Source organism: Piliocolobus tephrosceles, chromosome 6, assembly GCF_002776525.5.
Source record: "Piliocolobus tephrosceles isolate RC106 chromosome 6, ASM277652v3, whole genome shotgun sequence".
NCBI classification, from domain to species: Eukaryota; Metazoa; Chordata; class Mammalia; order Primates; family Cercopithecidae; genus Piliocolobus; species Piliocolobus tephrosceles.
This window is the reverse complement of record NC_045439.1, coordinates 36,861,917-36,881,541: the sequence shown is the minus strand read 5'-3', so window position 1 is coordinate 36,881,541 and position 19,625 is coordinate 36,861,917. Positions and strand designations below refer to the sequence as shown.

The 19,625-nt window shown below is 44.6% G+C and overlaps 1 protein-coding gene across 3 annotated transcripts in view; it reads left to right on the top strand.

Moving 5' to 3' along the window:
- The window catches only part of SUSD6 (sushi domain containing 6), a 103,628-nt gene that overhangs the window by 23,897 nt on the left and 60,106 nt on the right, over positions 1 to 19,625 (top strand). Inside the window, exon 1 of one of the 3 annotated variants that reach the window (XM_023182777.3) lies at positions 2,179 to 2,199. The exons of the other annotated variants lie outside the window; for them this stretch is intronic. The gene's annotated coding sequence lies outside the window, so the exon portion shown is untranslated. Of the gene's footprint in view, positions 1 to 2,178; positions 2,200 to 19,625 lie in introns of those variants that run through there. 3 annotated transcript variants of the gene reach the window in all.

Genomic DNA, 19,625 nt, shown 5'->3' with positions numbered 1-19,625 from the left:
ACACACACACACACACACACACACACACACACACACACACACACACATTCACCTCCACCCAGAGGTTCCTTGTGGCAGATGTGAAGTAGTTTAGAACACAGGATTCCCTTTATAACCCCTTTGTTGTACGAGACCAAACATGGCTTTTCAGCCCCAGAGTAAACTTTTTCTGGCAGGCCACTTTCTTGCCCTTCATATCCATGTCTAGGGCCCTGGGCTGGCATTGGCTCTGAAGGCCAGGGCCAGCCTTTGGGGATTGCGCTTGAGCATGTGGTCAGGGACAGCATCTGAGGGCATTTTGGACAGGAAAGATTTCTGATTATTAGGATGTTTTCATCACACCTGTGCTTCAGGGTCATAGAACGGAGGATTTCCAGGGACTGAGATGAATTTAGTAAGTTGGTTTAACCCCAGTGCCTCTTAGTCTCTTTCTGCACAGTTTTTAGTCAGCTAGTGGGTGTTGACATGCATCTTTGTTTTACTATGAGAAGAGGAGGAATTGTGCCTTAGCAGTTGAATAACTGTGTCTTCTATTTAGATTCTGTGGAGGGTTACACTCAAAGCTAATGAGTGCTTTCTTCCACTCTGCACACACTCCTGCTGCCTGGAGTGGGTGGCAGGCTGGAGGACCGCAATAGAGCAAGTACTGTTGCTGTTGAAGGCATAGACGGAGGTGACAGTAAGGGCAGCTAAGCCCTGAAATTCCAGTGGCTCAGACCCTGGCTGATGGGTTACCTCCTGAGGTGAGACCAAGAGGAAGGCCTTCAGCTTCCCTGAAATGAGTGCTTCTCACAGCTAAGGTAGTGTGACCAGCCAGGGGTGGGGACGGGCTTCCTGGGGAAGAGGGTGGGAGAGCCTTAATTAAGCCTGCCTGGTTTGGCAGTACCTCAGACTCGCCTCCTGTTTCTGTGTTGGCTGATAATTTCCTTCAGCTCTAAGAACAACTCTTCATTTCCAGGGGGAACCCATTGTTGCCAGCACACACTCACAGAGCCTATCCCCAGTACTGCTGTGTGTGCTTTCTGCCTCCTTTCCAGAAGAGGCAGGTAGCCACTCTTTTTTTCTTATGAGCTGTTCCTGCCTCGTTGGAGCTCCTGGAGACTAGTGCTGCTGGACCTCTAATCTGGCAGAGGCCTGGATGAGAGCCATGCCTTAGGTTCTCAGAACAGACCTAGCCTAGTGGAGAACAGTCCTGGAGCTGCCACTGTGTCCAAAAAAGCGCTTGGTCACTGGTCAGATTCTGATTGCGAGATATATGAGGAAACTTTGGTGAGTTAGAATGGGGTTCTGGTTCAGCCATTCTCTCAAGAAGTCATGGTTCTTTGATAGGCCTCAGTTTTCCCCTCCTGAAATGGGTAGATTGGACTTTATAAGATGATCCCAGACTTCCTTTAGACAGTAATGTATTAGGATTCCATGACAAACCCAGGAGTCTGCCCCTGGTGTATGTGACCAAGGTTGGCAAAGGCTGGGACAGAAAGTTTGCAGTTCCCAGTTCTCTTTTGCCTCCCAGCTGTTTGATGTTTCTTCTCCTTGGAATGCCCCACACTCCCTGTACCCACCTCTTTCTGCTCTGTCCGGCTAATACCTTCCTAAAGCCAGGTATCAGCTTAGACTACCGCTTGCACCATACTTGTGTGGGTGCCTCTCCTTGGTGCTGCCATTACACCCTGTGCTCAGCACTTACCCCACTGTATCACAGTTTGTTTCCTTGTTCTTCCTGACCTTACCTGAGCTTCTTGAGGGCGGAGACTGTCTGCCGTCACCACTGTATCCCTCATTACTGGTGCAGCGCCTGGGATGTGGTATATACACAGCAAATGTTGAAGAAATGAATGTCCCCTGCTAACCAGGGTCAGCATTACCCCAGTGCACTCTGGGAACTGTTCTCTGACCCTTTCCACCCTTACCCTGCCTAAGGCTCTCTTTTTCTGAACTGTGTGTGGGTGTTGGAGAGCCTTGGATAATGCTGAGTTGTTTTTGAAGTGTGTCTCATTGTGGCAAAGCATTGGGTGATGTTGCCATCCCCACCCGCAGGGTACGCTTGCAAGAATTGCTTCCACCAGGGATGGGCGTTGACTTTGCCCTGCTCCTCCTCATCTCCAGCCCTGGGGGAGGGGCAGGCAAGCATGTGCAGATTGCTGTCCTCTGCCCAGCTGCCCAGGGCTGGGCCATCTGCTGCTTGTGACAGCGGGTGAGGTGAGAGGGGTGAGTGACCTGTGCAGGGGAGGGAGTGTGGGGTGAGCAGCAGCCTAGTCTCCTTCAGTGCACTGACTGTGTAACAGAGTTCAGCCCCCCTTCTCCCCGCGTCCTATCTTCTTTTCCAGTTCTCTGTTATGCTATGCTTCATCCAGGTCTTGGTTTTGTTCCAGCTGCTGCCCCCCAGCACTCTGCTAGGAGAACTCTTGCTGTGTTTTTGTTAACTCTGTGTGTGTGCTTTGCCCTTTTGCCCATGCCTCCAAGAATCTTTATGTTACATAAGACAGCAGCAGCAAAAAACAGAAACAGAAACAAAAAATGTTAGAAACGAAACTTTGGACCGTTGTTGTTCTCTGTTCAGATGCAAATGATGAATCTCTTTCCATCAGAGTTTGTACCTTTGTGTTCACCACCCCATTTTCCGTCCCTCCTCCTGGAGAGCCTTTGAATGGCAGGGATGGGCTGAATCACTTACTTGGAAGGACTGTAATTTAGCTTGTGCTTCAAACCTTGCCTCTTTCTGACCTTGTATGGACCTAAGAAAGACGCAAAAAGGAAGTAACCTACCCCCATCACTCTTGGTGTGGGTTTGAAGGTTCTGAACCGGGGTGGGGAGGGGAGTGGGAGTGGGAGTGTGTCTGTGTGTGTATAAACTGTGCAAGGAGATGGGATTGGCGGATGAGAATTGTGGACAGTCTTAAAAGCCACCTTTACCAAATGAAGAGGTGACAAAGCAGGGACTAGAAGGGCAGCATGCCCTAACCAGGACTTCCCAAACTTTAACATGCATGTGAATCACCTGGGGAACCTTACTAAAATGCAGATTCTGATTCAGTAGATCTGGGATGAGGGCTGAAATTCCTCATTTCTAACAAGCTCCCAGGTGCTGCCAGTGCTGCCCTTAATGGACCATACTTTGAATAGTAAGGCTCTGTTCCTCCTATTCCACCTTTTAATAGTTGATTTAAAAGATTGACCTGGGGAAGGCAAGACAAGGGCTAGTCAGGACTTGCATATTTTAAACCCAAGGCTCTGGGCTGGCCTCTCAGCCAGTGTCTATAGAGCCTTATAGGCAAGTCCCTCTTATCTAAGCTCCTGGCTTCTCTGAGCTCCTTTGGTCCAGTCTGGTTTCCAAGGTATAAGAGCTACAGCCCTTCAGAAGGTGTGTGTGCATACTCACAACAAGATTGGGTCCTTGCCCCTTTCTCTTTGGATCATTAGAAATAGATAAGGCCAAACCTAGCATTTAAAATAGAAGTTTAGAGCTGAAAGAACTTTTAATCTTTTCCAGTTTATTTTACTGAGGGGAAATGGGCCCAGAAAGCTTTTGTTACATGTCCAGAATCACAGCCAGGGGCAGAGCTGGGATGAAAAACCAGATGTCTTAATTCCCAAGCCCCTCTCTGAGGGAGTGTAAATCTGAGTTAGAGATGAGAGAATCAGAATGTTGGTTTGGGGACATGCTGATTGGACAAAATGGCTTTCCAGTGGTTTCGGGGAATTTTGTATCACATGAACAACTCAGGTAGATCAGCTGACATCTCGGCAGCCCATCGTTTATTCACCTAGGCCAGGGCTCTTAGCTGCAGCACCCCTGACATTGGATCAAGTGATTGATTCTTTGTTGTATGGGGTTGTCCTGTGCATTGTGGGATGTTTAGTTGACATCCCTTGCTCTACCCATTAGATACCAGTAGCACCTTGCCCCCAAGTTGTGACAATCAAAAATGCCTCTAGACATTGCCAAATGGGGGAGATGGCACAAAATTGTTCCCAGTTGAGAAACCACTGCTTCAGGCAACTAGTATTTTGGGGAAGAAATTCCCTCTGGGGCACCTACACTGAGGTTTTTTTTTTTTTGGAGTGTATGTTAATCTCGGATTATAAAGGAAGCGTGGGTTCCCAGCCTTCCTGGGAGTTTATTTACAGTTTAGTTTATAGTTTAGTGGGGGAGGGGGGAACCACGAAACTATTAACTCTAGACTCCCAGGAAAGCTCCCACCTTAATACCTCCTCCAGGATGTGTAGAGACCCAGGCTGGACTCTGAAGAATGTGGTGCAAGCCCAGGGTGCTTAATGAGGAAGAGATTTTGCTGTCCTGGGCTGGATTGCATAGCTAAGAACTGAGTAACTATCTTTCACTTACTCCTTAGGAGAATTCTTCCATTTTGAAAAAAATTTATATACACACACACACACACACATAATATATAATATATATATTTGGAGACAAGATCTCACTCTGTCACCCGGGTTGGAGTGCAGTGGCACAATCATAGCTTACTGTAACCTCGAACTCCTTGGCTCAAGTAATTTCTCCTGTCTCAGTTTCCCGAGTAGGCAGGACTACAGATGCACACCACCACACCTGGCTGATTTTCTTTTTGTTTATTGTAGAGACAGGGTCTCGCTGTGTTGCCCAGGTGGTTTCAAACTCCTGACCTTGAGTGATCCCTCCGCCTCAGCCTCCCAAAGCACTGGGATTACAGGCATGAACCACTGCACCTGGTGTGAAAAATAAATTTTATCTGAATTTGTAGAGGGCAGTCAGACACATTAACCAACAAATGTCTACCTTTGAATGGAGAGAGACAAACTCAAGCCTGATATTGGTAGACTAACTCCTTATTTTTTATTTCTACTTTGATTTTATTCTGATATGGGTTGAATCCTCTGATAGCTTTTCCTGTCTATTTTCTAGTGTGTTAAGAGATTATTACTATAAGACTGGAACTACAGTCTGTAATGTTCTGAGGACATAGGTATAAAACATGGGCAATGCCCTTTTTAGATGTGAGCCTAAGAAAGGGTTTTTATCCATTTTCAGTTTTCAGAGGATGCCGTACTTGCAAATGTTTTTAAGGCCACAGAGTTCCCACCTTGTCCTCAACACTAGGCCTTCCTAAATATTATTCCAGTGCACTAAAAGCATTAGTGATGGAATAGAGCCTCCATTGCCTCCTGGCTTGCATCATTCCTGACACTGAATCTGCTGTAATTCTTTGTTCCTCTGTCTGCCATGTGTCTAATTTTCCCTGCCCCATGGCTACTTTTAGGACTTTCTTTATCACTGTGTTTTTTTTTTTTTTAACATTTTGATTATGATGTACCTTGTGTTTTCTTTTTGTGTTTCTTCTTCTTGGGGTTTGATGAGCTTCTTGTATCTGTTTGTATATAATTTTCATATAATTTGGAAAATTTGGGGCATTCTTTTCTCAGTATTGTTTCTGTGCCTTGCTACCTCTCTCCAGCCATTACTCCTGTTCTATTAGGCTGCTTGTTATGTTCCACAGTTCACTGATGTTCTGTTCTTTTTTTTTTTTAAAGTCTTTTTTTCTCAGTGTATAATTTTGGATAATTTCTTTTGCAAATTTACTATTTTTTCTTCTGCATTGTCTAATCTGCTGTTAATCCTATCCTGTGTACTTTTTATTTCAGATATTGGTATTTTTCCCTCTAGAAGTTCAATATGAATATTTGAATCTTTATTTTTTTTGAGACAGGGTCTTGCTGTACCACCCAGGCTGGAGTGCAGTGCCGCTATCACAGCTCGTTGCAGCCTCAACGTCCTGGGCTCCAGCAGTCCTCCCACTTCAGTCTCCTGAGTAGCTGAGATTACAGGTGCATGTCACCACACCCAGATAATTAAAAAAAATTTTTTTTTTTGTAGAGAGGAGGGGGTCATCCTATGTTGCCCAGGCTAGTCTCAAACTCCTGGAATCAAGAGATCCTCCTACCTTGGCCTCCCAAAGTGCTGGGATTACAGGCAGAAGCCACTGTGCCTAGCCACTTCAAATCTTCTTTATGGCTTTTCTCTCTTCATCATGCTCGTGCCTTGTTCTCTCTTGAACACATGGAGTATATTTATAATAGAGATTTAATATCCTTGTCTACTAGTTCTGTCCTTTCTGTCATTTCTTGATCTGTTTCTGTTGTTCGATTATTCTCCTAGTTTTGGCTCATATCTTTCTGGGCTTTATTTTGCATGCCTGTTAATTTTTTATTGAAAGCCAATCGTAGTTTTACCTTGCTGGGTGCTGGAACTTTTTGTATTTTTTAAAATACTTTTGGGCTTTGTTCTCAGGAGCAGTTCAGTTACTTGGAATTGGTTTGATCCTTTCATGGCTTACTTTTAAGCTTTGTTAAGCTGAGTCCAGAATAGCTAAGATAACTAAGCTGGTCCCACTTGGAGGCAAAACCCTTCTGAAGATACACAGTGCCCTGTGTATTAGAAGACTTTCCTGCCTTGGCTGGTGGGAGCATGTATTAGTCTGTTTTCACACTACTGGTAAAGACATACTCAAAACTGGGAAGAAAAAGAGGTTTGATTGGACTTACAGTTCCACATGGTTGGGGAGGCCTCAGAATCATGGCAGGAGGCGAAAGGCACATCTTACATGGTGGCGGCAAGAGAAAATGAGGAAGAAGCAAAAGTGGAAACCCTTGATAAACCCATCAAATCTTGTGAGAATTATTCACTATCACGAGAATAGCATGGGAAAGACCAGCATCAATTACCTCCCCCTGGGTCCCTCCCACAACACATGGGAATTCTGGGAGATACGATTCAAGTTGAGATTTGGGTGGGGACACAGCCAAACCATATCAGAGCATGAACTATTTCTGGCTCTGAGTGAGTTCTAGGAGTTGTGCCACCCACTTATTTGTGATCATTATTTTCCCACCCTTGCTAGTTTCCTCACAGGCATGCACAGATCAGTACTTAGCCTAAAACTCAAAGGGGTCCATCTGCAGGTGTTTGTTGGTTTTGCTCTTTGCAGCTCTCTACTTTTCAATTAATTTGCTCTGCAAATTCTAGTCACTTGGACCTCTCCAAATTTCCAACTCTCTTTTTTTCAACTGAGATTGTTGAACTCTTTCAGGTTTCTCTGCCCTACCCTATGGCCTGGAAACTCTCAAAGGAGTTAAGTGGGGCAGTAGTAGGGCTCACTGCGTTTTTTTCCCCCATATCTCAAGGATTACTGCCCTGTGCTGCCTATTGTGCAATGTCTGAAAACCGTTATTTTATCTGGTTTTTCAGTTGTTTAGGGAAGGATAATAAATTGAGTCCCCATTATTCCATCATGACTAGAGGTAGATATTCCTCAGCTGTCCCTCAAATCAGGTATTAGCCTTGGATGTCATTTTGCTTCTGTGTTCACTTATTGAAACATGGATCATTTAGACAAATCTTAGGGTAGTTCAGCTAGATTCACATCATGTCAAGTTGCCAAACATTTAGCACCTGCTATGTCCAAAAGAATGGCATGGCCAGTATCTTGCTGAATGTGGTATAATCACCTGTATTCTAATGCTGCACCTTCTAGCAGAAGATTCTGTGCATCTAGACATGCACGTGACATAGATACACTTTGAGTCTTCTTCCTGTACCTCCTGATCATGGTCCCATTAAACCTAGGCAAACAACTGAACTAACTAGTCACAATTGGTGAGCAAACAGCAGGTGCTTGGCTGTCTGCCTATTCATGAGTCAGACCCAGACAACCCTGTGCGGGGAGGAAAGAGAGCATTAAGTCTCTGTGTGTGGGTGGCCACCTCCATTTTACCTGGCCTTACTCTGTGCCAGATACTATATTCAATTTCAAAAATGTGTGACTCATTGACTCTGTAATTCCATGAAGTATAGGTCTATTACCTCAATTTTATATGTGACAAACAGAGGCTCACAACAGTAAAGCAGCATACCTAGACCCTGTGAGAAGCTAGAGGCAGAGTCAGGATTTGAATTCCCTTTTGTGTGACTCCAGAGACTATGTACTATTCACTAGACTACATTGATTGACCCTATAATTTTCTCTGTCACTTCCCTCTTCTGGACTCTAGCTTATCTTCCTGTTTTATCTTTGACATGTTGGCTGTATATCTCCCATGACTTTTCCCTTTGTACCTCATGTTATAATTATTTGTGTTTGTGTCATATATATACACAATATACAGTAGACTGTAAACTCTTAAGGGCGTATGCTTCCTTCCCGTCTTTGTACGTCTCAAGGAATCTTGTACCTGTAGGTGCCCAATGTATGTGTTGAATAGTCACTGAGTTCCTTAAGAAAGAAGTGTGTTAGGAATGAGTTCAGAAGCCCTGTCTGGAGGGAAATATCAAATTCCCTCATTAATTTATGATGTTTCTTCTTCATCTTCTCTGTGTTTATCATAATCCCTTTTACCATATTCCAGAATGTTGCCTGAATTAATTAATTAATTAATTATGTCCGGGCGCAGTGGCTCACGCCTGTAATCCCAGCACTTTGGTAGGCTGAGGTGGCTCAATCACAAGGGTAAGAGATCGAGACCATCGTGGCCAGCATGGTGAAACCCTGTCTTTACTAAAAACACAAAAATTAGCTGGACATGGGGGCGTGTGCCTATAGTCCCAGCTACTTGGGAGGCTGAGGCAGGAGAATTGCTTGAAGCAGGGAGGCAGAGGTTGCAGTGAGCCGAGATTATGCCACTGCACTCCAGCCTTGCGACAGAGTGAGACTCTGTCTCAAAAAAAAAAAAAGAAGAAAAAATTATTTTCTCAGGATGTGTTCTCATCTGACTTGCCTGGATTTTGTAAAGTTATTTGTTTGGTGCCTTTGCCTGAATTTTGACTAATTTGTGATTACTTTTGGAATCTCTATTTGGACATTTGAAGGACTCTCCTTTATGTGAGTTAGTTTAAGCAAATTCCTTCTTGATTCCTGATTTAGGACCCCACATGCAAGGAACTGAAGTATGACTAGGACTAGAACTAGAACATACAGGCCTTGGCAGAGGGACTTTGTACAATTAGAAGGTGATGTAAGGGTGGGTATAGGTGACGGCAGGGGCATGGGGCTAATCAAAGAGAAGGAAGAGTGGGCAAGTTCCTACTTCTCATTTTTGTTTGGACCTCACAGTCTAACCTTGACAGCTTACAGGAAGTTTGGGTAATTTATGATGAAGAGGACAGGAGGAATCATGGTTTGGTTGTAAGTTAGGAGGCTTCCTGGAAGTTACACAAGATGGAGAACATTTGGAGCCAGAAGACAGGATCTTGTTTGGCTTGAGTGTGTGCCTCATTGGGGCTGCTAAGTTTCATTAGGTGGAGGTGAAGACTTGTCCCTGGAATCCTAAACCTGAAACTCAGGGAAGAAACTCAGGTTACTTTCTGAGTAGAAAGGAGGGAAATGGCAAAAACTGAGACCATATGTATGGAGAAACTTAAGGCCTCAGATGTATTAGGGAAGGTCACCTCTTTGGCCCTGCCACTAGGCTATTTTTTTCCATTCATGAATCCTATAGAAGAGGTAGCGGCCGGGCGCGGTGGCTCAAGCCTGTAATCCCAGCACTTTAGGAGGCCGAGACAGGCGGATCACGAGGTCAGGAGTTTGAGACCATCCTGGCTAACACGGTGAAACCCCACCTCTACTAAAAAATACAAAAAGCTAGCCGGGTGAGGTGGCGGGCGCCTGTAGTCCCAGCTACTCAGGAGGCTGAGGCAGGAGAATGGCATAAACCCGGGAGGCGGAGCTTGCAGTGAGCTGAGATCGGCCACTGCACTCCAGCCTGGGTGACAGCGAGACTCGGTCTCAAAAAAAAAAAAAAAAAAGAAGAGGTAGCAATTTCAGGGGAGGGGATGATGGGGTAGAGAGACTTTGTTGTTGTTGAACACTAAGGAAGCAGGAAACTCTTTAAGCTGTCTGCCCAACTTCTACCTAACTTTTGCTAAATATAGAGTATGGAAGTGTTAGTTCGGAGAGACTTTCCATGGAAGGGGTGGAGGATGTCTCTGAGCTATCTGTACCATTTAGGAAGCCTTAACTCCAATCATTGGGTTAACTGAGAAGTTATACCTTATAAGACACAAACCCCCTCTAGTTATCATCCAGTCTTTCTTCTCCCTTCTTTCTCACTTCCTTCCCCAAATAGTTTTGCCCTTATTGTGTCCACTTTCTCACTGCTTTTTTTGAGACAGCATCCCACTCTGTTGCCCAGGCTGGAGTGCAATGGTGCAATCTCAGCTCACTGCAACCTCTGCCTCCCTGCTTCAAGCGATTTTCCTGCCTCAGCCTCCTGAGTAGCTGGGAGTACAAGTGCGCACCACCACGCCCAGCTAATTTTTGTATTTTTAGTAGAGACGGGGTTTTACTGTGTTGGCCAGGCTGGTCTGGAGCTCCTGACCTCAGGTGATCCACCTGCATTGGCCTCCCAAAGTTCTGGGATTACAAGCGTGAGCCACTGTGCCCAGCCTCCCACTTTTAATTCATGTTAAATTTGATATAATCCGCCTTCACCACTTTGATAAAACTATTCTTGATTAGGTCACCACTGATCTCCTAGTGGCCAGATCCAGTGGGCCTTTTTCAGTCTTCGTCTTTCTGGGCCTTTGTTGCATCTGCCACTTCTCATGTTTTCCTTGAGTCTCTCTGTCCCTCTCTTGACATCTGTTGCACATGCCCCTGGTTTCCATGTACCTTTTGGAGTATCTTTCATAGGCTTTCCTTCCTCAGTATGCACATTATAGGTTAGCATTCTCCCTGGGATTCTGTCCTTGACTTTCTTCTCAACCTGCCCTCTTTCCTAGGTGAGCTCATCTATTTTGCATGGTTTCAACCGTCACTTACAGGTTGATCACACCAGGGCTACATCCTAAGATCAGAGTGCTCTGTAGGGTTTCACATTCATTTCTAATTTGCCTGCTAGACCTTTCTATCAATTTTCCCTCAGGTACCCCCAGCTCAATATATTAAAGAATAATCTGAATGAAACTCATTATGTTCCCTGACAAAACCTGCTTATTTACCTGTATTCTTTTTCTCCTGTGGTAGCTTCTACCATGTATGCATAAGCCAAAAACTTAGACATCATCTTTTTTTTTTTTTTTTTTGAGGTGGAGTCTCGCTGTCTCACCCAGGCTGGAGTGCAGTGGTACAATCTTGGCTCACTGCAAGCTCCACCTCCCAAGTTCACACCATTCTCCTGCCTCAGCCTCTTGAGTAGCTGGGACTACAGGCGCCCGCCACTATGTCTGGCTAATTTTTTGTATTTTTATTAGCAATGGAGTTTCACCGTGTTAGCCAGGCTGGTCTTGAATTCCTGACCTCGTGATCCATGACTGCTGGGATTACTGGCATGAGCCACTGCGCCCAGCCTCAGGCATCATCCTTTATTGTTCTCACTCACCCCATCCTATTAGTTTTTGGTATCTTCGATAGCATTTTGGCACATCACAGGCACTGAATGAATGAATGGATGGATGGATGAAAATGTTTGTTTATTTCATCCAAATTTAATTACAATTAAGTACCTTGGCCTTGGTGAAGCTGAATTCTCTTGGTTACACTAACTTTTGGGAAGGTCATTTGATTTTTGGCCACATTGAAATTATATCAGGAAGGCTCTTTTTAAAGATAAATACTTTGTTGGAAGGATTTGTCATTAGAAAGGTGTGGATTGGCCACTCTACTATCTTATAGGGCTCTCTAAGGAACTGCTGAGAAATTTGTGTATGCAGTTAAAGGTGAGGTGGGTGAAATCAAATTGTGCTGGCTGGTGGAGTGGGGGTGGGGTTGTCCATGGTGCTCGTGGGAGTATAGAGAGTGTGTTGTTGGTGAACTTGTCACAATGCTATGGATTTAATGCAAGAAATAGGCAAGGCTTTTCTTTTGGGGGGAGTAATATGCCCCATTTCACTCACTAATGGATTTTCTAATTGTATCCTAGTATTTCTAACATAAAGGCTGATGATATGTATTTAACCATTTTGCCAAGTTTATCTCCCTTTTCTTGTTGTCCAGCCCCCTGGGGGGGGGGGGAAAGGAAAAAAGGAGAAAGTGACTTAAAGAATCAGGATTTCGGCCGGCTACTGTGACTCACACCTGTAATCCCAGCACTTTGGAAGGCTGAGGCAGGCAGATCACATGAGGCCAGAAGTTTGAGACCAGCCTGGCCAACATGGTGAAACCCTGTCTCTACTGAAAATACAAAAATTATTCGGGCTTGGTGGTGCACCCCTGTAATTCTGGCTAATCAGGTGGCTGAGGCATGAGAATCACTTGAACCCGAGAGGCAAAGGTTGCTGTGAACTGAGATTGCGCCACTGCACCCCAGCCTGGGCAACAGAACATCCAAGGAAACAAAAAAATAAAGAATCAGGATAATCAGGATTTAGAACCAGAGAAACTCTTCAAGTAGAGATGGTCTAGTCCAGCCCTGCATTTTCAGATGATGATGACAATAATAATGATAGATGGTGATGAATATGATAGTAACTACCATTTTTGATGACTTACTAAGTCACAGGCACTTATGCTATGTACTTTATATACATTTCCCCGTATAATACTTAAAGTATCCCTGTGAGATAGGAATTACTAGTACCATTTTATAGGAAGGAAATAGAGGTCCTGAAAGGTTGGATAACTACATTGAGGTAAAGAGAATGCTGAAGTAGCTATCATGCAGAGAGATGGAGCATCCTCCTTGTTCAAGATCAAGTTTTCCAGTTAAAGGAGAAACACAAGTGGAATCCAAGTCTCTTGACCTTGAGCTCAGTTGAGCACCTATTTTTTGTTTTGACTTGAGAACTCACTTTCTGTGGTCATTTTTGTCTTATTCTCACTATCCTTTTAATTTCAGTGAAATTGAATGAAATAGAGGGAAGGGTGATTTAGAGTTGGGGTTTTTGGTGAGTTTTTAAAGTTTATTTTTAAATAGGCAGCTTTCCCAGACTGACTGGGAATGTAGCAGAAGGCCTGAGAACCAGGAAGTGACACAGACCTGTTTATACCATCCCACTCTGGGGCCTTTGCAAAACTATCCACAGAGATGGTAAAAAGTAAACATAACTGCATCAGCCAGTTCTCTAGGGTTTGCTATTTTTGACCTGGAGGAGGTGTTTCCTGAATAGCTATAAGTACTCAGAATACCAAAATTTATCTCATAAACATTCCTTGAGTGAAGGTATATTGACAGACAGACATTTTTTTGTTACCAGACAGCAGCACTCAGTGATTCTAGGCAGACAAAATTAACAGTTTTTTTCCCCTCCTCTTTCTGCCATACTTTTGGTGAATTGTTCTTCCATTTATTTATCTTTCTTTGTAAGTATCACTGTGTATGCAAAACACTGTCCTGGGAGCTCTAAATGTGTGCATGGATTCAAGGTCCAACTCAAAGCTTTCTCTTTCACTTCTCCGTACTCCCATCAGAAGTCTTTGTTCCTGTGTCCTCTGTGTTCTCAGAGCACTTTTTAAAAAACCTTCTTTGGGCCCTAGTAACAATTTGACAGTGTTATATAGATAAACATAATTCCTCTCACGTAAGTTGTGAATTCCTTGAGAGTAAGAACTGTGCCCCAATTCATCTCTATGATCACCCTAGCCTTGCACAGAAGACAGCCAGTAAATATTAGCTGAATTGCGGTATAGTCATTGGAAACACAGAGCCCTAAGAAGTCAGCTTTAGCAAATCGGCTTCCCGGACTTTATTTGCCAACTGAGTATTGAAGCCTGTTCCACTCAGCCCTGATGGGAACCAAGCAGAGAGATGTGATGACACATGAGATATATCTCTAGGGTCTAGGAACCAATTACAGTTGCCTCTGCCAAGCATCTGTTTTGCTACCTGGCCAAAATTTCAGGATTTATATAATCTTTTCCCTCTTGTTTTATACATGCTGCTATTTTGCCATTTTGTATGTTTCTATACAAATTATATCTTGTGAGTTTATCTTTTTTTCTCATTCACTGGAGAAGTATTGTTGAGCACTTTGGGGGCAGAGAATTGCAGCATACAAAAGTTAAATAACTGTGAGTGGCCTTTGGGGAGGGATATGATTGACTGTCCTATTCCTGGTCCAGGCAGGGATGCTGAGGGTTTGGAAGAGCCTTCCATGCCTTTGGGCTGAACTGAGAAATTCTTCCAAAACTAGGATAGGAACTAAGCTTGCCCTTTTATTTGGAAAACGAAAGAGCCAGGAGCCCTATTAGGGAAGCAGGAGGAGGAAAGACTTCCAGGCCCCTTGGATTCCATTTATCTGTACAATTGGGCTAATACCACCTATTTAATGAGGTAATGAGTGTGTGTATGTGTATATTCCCTAAGTCTCCCAGAAACTAATATTATTTCAGGATAGTCACAAACAATAGCTGTTTAATTTGGAGGGGAGGTAGTGCTAAGTGCTTTAAAAAATTTTTAAGAATTTGATGGGAAAGATTGTGGGAGGCTCACTTGTTTAACCTGTTGGCTGTTCTCTTGTCTAAACTAACATTGTGTTTTGAGCCTAGTCTCAGGCAGTGATTCCAAACCAGCTGAAACGGTGCCCTTTGGTTGTCTAGTGGGGGTCAGTCACAGCCTGTTAGAACAGGAAGGGGCTTAGCCAGCATGAATTTGAGCACCCACTGTTTCATGCATCATCCTACGTGTCTCACGTTTGTCTTAATTTCACCACACAACAACCCAATGAAGTGGGTATCGTTTATCCAGTTTACAGATGGCAACTGAAAATAACTTGCCTTAGCCACCCAACTGATAATATCTGCCAAAATTTTTCCATGATACTGGCCTCCCTGAGAGATACGTGGTTCAACTGTTTCATTTTACTGATGAGAAAACAGAAGCATGGAAGCCAAGTGCTTGTCTGAGGTTGGCCCATCAGTCATGTTGAAGCTGGGACTGGAGAAAGGGTTTCCTACCTTCAGGTCAGGAACTTATGACAGGCTTGGTTCCTGCTCACAGGCATTTTGCCTCCTTTCCCCCTTTTTTCTGTCCGGTCTTACTTGTTCTCTCTTGCCTTTCTGTCTTGCATCTTTTCTCCCTTTCTCCCTGGGCCCCTGTAGCTCTGCAGTGTGTGCAGAGGCTGGGTTTTGTTGTTGTGTTGTTAAGACGTGTGTTATTTTTAGAAAGCATTTTAGGAACACTGTGTACAGATAGTCCATACAAATGTGCTGATGGATTGATTAAACCCTAAAGGGAAAGTGAACTGTCCTGGGTTTGCTGCAATGCAGAGGAAGATAGATGCTAGGGATCTGTCTTGGAGATGTAGGGGAATATGCTGTCAGTCAGAACAGTGAGGATAAAGTTAATGTTGCTTCCTTCCAGTCAGAACCTGTGTTGACTTTTTTTTTAGAGGAAATACTTTTGGGCCCCTCCTATTCCCTAGAAGACATTCCAGTTTTCTTAAAACTGAAAAGTCCTTTGGGGATCATCTAGGTTCACCCCCGAGACAGGAAGACTCACTGACTTGCCCAAGGCCAAACCACTTTTCAGTGGCTGGGACCTAGGCTGTCTCTCCTGTCCTGTGATCAGGTCCCTGCTGCAGTCATCCTGCTGTTAGGTGCTAGAAGAGAGGTGTTAGAGACTTGTTAAAGAGAAGAAGACTTAGGTGGGGTGATAGTGTGTCGGCTGGCGTTCCTGTTGTCTGAAGCTGGGGAAAGCGTGTTGCCCAGATGATGTGAGCAATTCTGGGGGTGACAGACAAGGGCACAGGGAATATCAAAGCAATTCAGAAAAACCTCTGAGTGGCTTAAGAGGAAAGCTGAGGGTAATGTTTGTGATTTGGAGGGGGTGTGATTTTAACAGGAGTTTGATGTTTGCCTTTTCAGGTAGGAGCTGGAGATTAAAGGAAATGGATAAGTTAATATTCTGGCCTGAAAGGATGTCAGAGTCCAGTAGAATTTGTGGCTCTCAAAGCACTCAAGTGTTAGTGGCACAAAGGAAAGGGGAAGATATACAAGTTAGTAGGACTGGAAGAATCCATTGATCCACAGTGGGAGAAGACAGAAGGCATCTATAAATAACTGAATTTTGGGGGTAGGAGGCATTAAGTTCCAATAAGTGTTTAGATATGTTTTGATGCTGTAGCCTGGCCATTTCAGGGTGAGTAGGGGTACAGAGGGAAGATGTTGCAGGGAAGAAAGAGAGGTTAAGGAAGGGCCTGGGCAGCTTTGGCTGTATTAGTCATTTCTCTTACTTATCACACCCCTCTGGGGAACTTTGGACTTCAAACTGTTAGGACTTCTTATCATTACAACCTTAAATGTAATTAGCTGGTTAAATTCTGTTCATGTTTCTGGAACCGTTCTTTGTCCTTTCTCATCATGTAGCAGGATCAAGGTTGGTGAACATGGTTAATTAAAGGAATAAACTCTTGTTCTGAGCTCTTACCACTACTACTGTTATCCCCTGTCTAGATTAGTCTGAGGCAAGAAAAGGATTTATGTTGGTTTTGTCATCCCAGTTCCCTCTCTTAACTAATGGACAGAGGAGCCATGGTTTAGGAAACAATTTGTTCTAAAAATTACATGTAGAGGCTGAGGCAGGCAGATCACTTGAGGTCAGGAGTTTGAGACCGGCCTGACCAACATGGCAAAACCCTGTCTCTACTAAAAATACAAAAATTAGCCAGTCATGGTGGTGTGCACCTGTGGTCCCAGCTACTCAGGAGGCTGAGGCAGGGGAATCACTTGAACCCAGGAGGTGAAGGCTGCAGTGACCCAAGATTGTGCCAATCCTGCTGCACTCCAGCCTGGGCAACAGAGCGAGACTCTGTCTCAATAAATAAATAAATAACATGTAAACGGAGTCTGACTTTACCCACGCAGCACCTGGGAGCCACGCTTGACTGAATCAGACCCCTCTTGCCTTCAGAAGAGTTCGATAGTGTAAGATGACCTTGCACCTTCAGCAGGACTATAGCATTCTCGGGAGAGGTGGGCCCCAGGGTAGTCAGACACGTGGACTGAGGAGATCTGGGCCTTGGCCGCCTTGGGAACAGGGGGCCCTGGCTGTTTACTGGCTGGCCCCAGCTGCTGCTGATGCTGCCTCCCAAGGCCGGAGCCATTTTTGAAGGTGACTCTAGGGCACTTTTAATCTTATTAGCAGGCTCTTGGGTTAACCTGGAGGCATCTGTGGCAACAACAAGCAAGTAAACCATGTGAACTTTGGGCTTGTGTTGCAGGCCCTTAACACCAGAAACCCACCATGCGTGTCATCATTTCTCAGCCCTCTGCTGTCTTGGCTTCTGGCTAAGACAGTAAACATAAGCCCCAGGTGTTTCTAGTTTACAGAGCATTTCCTCATATTTTGTTCCTTTTGAGCCTCAACAGAGTCTAGGGAGATAGTCAAAGCAAGTAACAGCCCCATTTTACAAATGAGGAAACGGGCAGAGATGAAATAAGTGACTTCCTCAAGGTCAGAGCTGTGGCTTGAGGGCAGTGTTCTTCCTCATTGGAGGAACTTATGGACAGGAAGTGAGTGCCCAGGATATCACATTCAGCAGGGCACAGTCACCCAGCTGTTGATGTTCTAAGTTTACAGAGGTGGGAGAGGCTGCCCTTTTGGGGCTGACAGTCTAGCTGAGGCCTCCTGTTACCACCAGCTGTTGGGGCAGCAGCTCCAGTTCCCAAGAAATAAAATCAGAAGGGTGACTCTCCTCACCTGTGTTTCGAAGAGGAAAGCTGGCTACTGGGATAAGAGATGGATTACAGCAAGAGAAGGGTAGAAGCAGTGAAGAATTATGTGTCCTTAGAGCCTTTTTCAGATGTGGAAACAGAAGGCAGAGAGCCTTCATGACCAGCCCTCTGCCTGGTGGCAGAGGTGGGACTGAGTCATTGCAGGCCCTCTCCTCTGTCTCACCTCTAAGTTCAGATGTGATACTCCTTGTGAGGATGGCCGAGTACTGGTTTTGAACTTGATGCTTAGTTCTAGGTTCCTCTTCAGTGATAGTTTTTTTTTTTTTTGAAACTGAGTCTCGCTCTGTCGCCCGGGCTGGAGTGCAGTGGCCGGATCTCAGCTCACTGCAAGCTCCACCTCCCGGGTTTTTATGCCATTCTCCTGCCTCAGCCTCCCGAGTAGCTGGGACTACAGGTGCCCGCCACCTTGCCTGGCTAGTTTTTTGTATTTTTTTAGTAGAGGTGGGGTTTCACTGTGTTAGCCAGGATAGTCTCGATCTCCTGACCTCGTGATCCGCCCGTCTCGGCCTCCCAAAGTGCTGGGACTACAGGCTTGAGCCACCGCGCCCGGCTGATAATTTTTTTTAATTAGGAGAAGTAGTCACTAACATGCCAAAGGAATACTGAAGTGAAATGGATTGTTTTTGTTTAAACAAAGTTTTAGTCTCAATATTTCTCTAGGGATAATGAATGCCTAGTGAAACGTTTTTGTTTTTGCTTGGTGTACTAAAGCCACCATCCAAGGACAGGTCTTGTTTTTTTAAATTCTATATTCAAGGCAGATCATTTCTTAAAATGATTAGATTTATAGTGTGGCCTTTTCTCCACAGTAGCTGGATTCTCCCATTCTGGGTAATACTTTGGAGATTTAGGGGTTAGCTTTCTTCTGTTTTATTTCTGAAGCAGTAATGCTTGACCTAGCCTTACATGTAAACACCCCACTGACTACTTTCCATTTATCTTTTCCCCCATTACAAAGCCCCCATTTCCATCACCCCATCTGTTCTGCACCTGTCCCGTCTTAGGCTTCATGGTGGAATTGGTTCCCTGACTCAGGTAGCTGCTTAAGCAGTAAGGGAGGAGCCAGCTGTTCTTGCAAAACAAAACCAAAACCAAACAAAAAACCTAAAACCGATCAGGAACTCATACATGTACATCTTGTTTTCTCCAGTTCCATACTGGCTCTTCCCCACAGTATTCATGATTTTGGCAAACCTTTGCTACCTGCCTGTCAGATGCCAGGCCTTGTGCTGGCAATTGAAGATTCTGAGTTGAGTAATTCACTGTCCCTGCCTTCAAGGAACTCTCAGCCTGGTGTGATGAGACAGATAAACAAATAGATATAATAACCTGTTAAAGATACAGTCACAGCAAGGTAAGAAGGGGTCATTTCTGCGTTGGAGGTGGGTGTGGTGTGAAGTGTCAGGAAAGAATTCCTCTAGATGACCCTTGTACTGAGCCCCTAAAATGACTGTATTCCTGGGAGAGGGAGCAATTAGGTTTTTGAGATTTGTTTTAATGGCAGTTTGTTGAGAGAGGAGACAGGTAGTCTATAGGAAGGCCTTGCTACATTAACTTTATATTTTGTTTTTGAATAGATAATACATGTACAAAGTACAACACTCAAGATAGTAAAAGGGAATATATGCAGTGAAAAATGTTTTTCTCCTTCACCGTTAACCACTCAGTTCCCCTCCCTGAAGGCAATCATTAGCTACCAATTTCTTTTTTTTTTTCTTTTTTTTTGAGATGGAGTCTCACTCTGTCGCCCAGGCTGGAGTACAGTGGCACAATACTGGCTCACTGCAACCTCCACCTCCCAGGTTCAAGCGATTCTCCTGCCTCAGCCTCCCGAATAGCTGGGATTATAGGTGCCCGCCACCACACCTGGCTAATTTTTGTATATTTAGTAGAGACGGGGTTTCACCATTTTGGCCAGGTTGGTTTTGAACTCGTGACCTTGTGATCCACCCGCCTCGGTCTCCCAAA